This window comes from Muscardinus avellanarius (genome assembly GCF_963383645.1).
Source record: "Muscardinus avellanarius genome assembly, chromosome: 1".
Taxonomy (NCBI): Eukaryota; Metazoa; Chordata; class Mammalia; order Rodentia; family Gliridae; genus Muscardinus; species Muscardinus avellanarius.
In genome coordinates, this window is record NC_137786.1 from 25,569,965 (window position 1) to 25,573,628 (window position 3,664).

Here is a 3,664-nt window from a genome sequence, read left to right on the forward strand (position 1 = left end):
GGGGAAATAGGAACCCCATTACCCTTTTGGTGAGAATGCAAACTTGTATAGCCACTTTTGAAATTAGTGTGAAAATTTCTCAGATTATAAATGAAACTGCTACATAAGCCAGCAATAGCAATCCTGGGCATCTTTCCAAAGAAAATAAAACAATAGTATTATTATTTATAATTGCATTTCCATGTGCAATGATTCTCCATTTTTATTTTGTCCTGAGACCTGAATATTATAAAATTCATACTTCCTCTGGTGGAGATGACAGATCATGCTTTTCTATATAGGTATTAAGCTTTGCTTGGCCAATGTCAAGCACATCCTAGAAATGTAATAATGTTGCTTAATTGAAGAGAAGTCATACTTAGAAAACATATTGTTCTACATTTGTTCCATAAAATGTCAAACTATAAGTATAAGATAACCAGCAAATGAATATGTTCAAATGGCCATTTAATCTGGGTAAGACTAACATCTGTGGTAGTTATTGACTATGAATATTAACTTGAGAAAGTACTTGAAAGCTAATATTTAAGAGAAGAATGGTAAGTAATGTAGAGTCATAAACAATGATGGGACCATAAAACAAGCAGCATTCAGGGATTTCAGAGATAATAAGTTCTATATATTTTCAATATAATATGTTGTTGAATCATAGAGTTATGACTAGTAAAAAATTACCACATATACCTCCTGGAATAAAAAAAGATTTGTGTTTTTTTGTTTTTCTTTATTTGTAATTTTTTACTGGTGCATTATATTTACACATCATAATGAAGCAAAAAACTTGTTTAGACATAAATGCACGCATCACCCAGCCAGCCTCCTCCTAGCCACCACCCCACTCCCTCCCCATCCCTTCCTCTCATGCTTGGCTTAGTGGTTGACTATGATCTGAATAAGTACATCATGTGCTTTAAAGAGCCCTCCCATCCCCACAGTTAGGTTGCCTTATTTGCTCCTATATAGGATCTCCTTTTTCACCTGGAGTTCCTCCTATGACCCCTTTCACCTTAGCTTTCACATATTAGGGAAAGCATCAGACTTCTTACTTTTTGTGACTGACTAATCTCGCTTAGCATAATGTCCTCAAGACCCATCCATTTCCCTGTGAATTGTGTTTTTTTTTTTTAATGGCTGAGTAAAATTGAATTGTGTACATATCCCACAGTTTTGTAATCCATTCTTCTTTTGATGAACATATTGACTGGTTCCATAGTTTGGCTATGCTGAATTGTGCAGCTATGACCATAGATACACATGCATTAGTTTGGTAGTTTGGTTTTCTTCCTTTTTGGTAGATACCCAGAATTGGTACTGCTGGATCAAATGGCAATGTGTTACCATTCTTCTGAGGATTCTCCAAACTGTTTTCAAAATTGGTTGTACTAATTTGCAATCCCACCAACAATGTTTTAGAGTTCCCACTTCTCCACATCCTCACCAGCATTTGTTGTTTGTGTTTTAAATGGTTGCCATTCTAGTTGGGGTAAGGTGAAATCTCAGGGTAGTTTTTATTTGCATCTCTCTGATTGCCAATGATTTTGAACATTTTTCATGCATTTATTGGCCATTTGAATTTATTCTTTTGTAAAGTGTCTCTTTAGTTCCTCTGCCCATTTTTTTTATTGAATTTCTTTTTTTAGTGTTGAGCTTCTTGAGTTCTCTGTGTATTCTAGATATTAGTCCTCTGTTTTTCTAGTAACAGCTATTTAAGCAGTGAAAAATTTTAAAAGATAATCGCTTGGTCTGAATAAAAAGGAAAACCATGGTTGGACACCACCAAGAATTCTCTGAAGTACATTAATAATTCTTCTGTGTGAATTTTTCTAAATCTTTTTTGATGGTTTATTACATATCATATTGGACATAACATTCTACAATGTCTTTTAATCAAATAGCTTAAATAAACAGGAGCCATACTATATATATATATATATATATATATATATATATATATATATATATATATATTTACTGGAACTGCACATATTCTTAAGGTAGACCTGGACTATTTGATATGGTAAATTTTAGAACATTCAAGATTAAACTTTAAAAGTTAAATATAAATTGAATTATAGTAAAAATTATATTAATGTGAGTGCACACATAATCCCATTTAGCTCAAATCTAAATCAATGGCTATTATGAATGTTACCACAACCAGTACAGCCAGGTTTTCTTATTTAACAATCTCACTTCTAGCACCTAAATATCTCTAAAAAAATGAAAACCAAGGGTATATTCTATACATGATTATTTGTTGAATGCCATCACAAATAGGTACTTTTAGCTCTTTCTTACTTATGTAACATATATTCAGTGAATATTATAAGATGAAATGATTCAACATGTTCAAAACTAAAAACTCATGTTTGGTAATATATTTTTAAATTTGTAAATGTGTGAGAAAAATAATAAATTATATTCAATTTTTTAAAATATAAAGTTGTATTTAAAATAAATGTATGTGAATATACAATTCTTTCTTTCTTATTTATTTGTTTGTTTATTTATTTATTTATTTATTGGTGGTACTGGGGTTCCTGGAAACCCTTCTACCTCCGGGCTACACTCCCAGACCTATTTTATATTTTTGAAACAGGGTCTCTTACGCCAGCGTGGCTGGCTTCAAACCTGCGCCATCCTCCTGTCTCTGCCTCCCAAGCACTGGATTACAAGCGTCTGCCACCACGCCCGGCCTACAATTCTCAATTTATAACTCAAGTATATCATAAAAATAGAAAAGGAAAAATGTTATAATGGTTCATCTATCAATTGATATATACATTGACATATATGCCTTATATAGGATTTCTAAATTTATAACTATTCTGTTTAAAGTGCACCTCTGAAATTATGTAAAGCTCTGGTCCTCTGGTTACCAAAGTAACCACATTTTTAGTGCTTTGACTTTGTTTAATACAGATATTTTTCCTCTAAAATTTAAAACCCACAAAAATATAACCTTTGTTTTAACAGTTCACTGTTTTTGCCTGTTTCCAACAGTAGTATTTGGCATTAAGATGATTATAAAGTGTTTGCCTCAGAGTATCTGCTAATCAGTGTAACATTTAATCTATCCTTAAAGAAGCACTAACATGCTGTAAACAAGAACATGATAAAACAGAAATTTTATCAGATCTTTCTTGTTGAAGTATGAATTAGAAAATGTTTGGAGGACAAAAACAATATAAATAACATTGGCAGATGAACAATGATTAAAAAATTAAATTTAAATGATAATGTAAACTTAATAAGGAAGAGAGATTAAAATGTTGTTTCATGTTGAAACCTAACACCCAAAAAATGTTAACAGGTAAGACAATTAGTAAAAGACGTCACATCCATGAATGGTATTTGTTCAATTAAGAGTCTCAAAGTCACTTATTTCTTCCCTCTTCATGAGATAATCCTCCCTAAACATTGATTGTGGCAATCCTTTTAATTGAGATTTCCAACATTTCTAGGACTGTGAGAAATAAATACCTGTGGTTTATATGCCACTAAATTTATTCTATTTTATTATTGTAATACAAACAGACTAAAGCATTAGGGATAACTGCGCAATCCTGTTTTAGAGTTCATATCCACAATAGGGTTTACAACCTCGATGTTGGATCAGGACATCCTAAAGGTGCAACCGCTATTAAAGGTTCGTTTGTTCAAC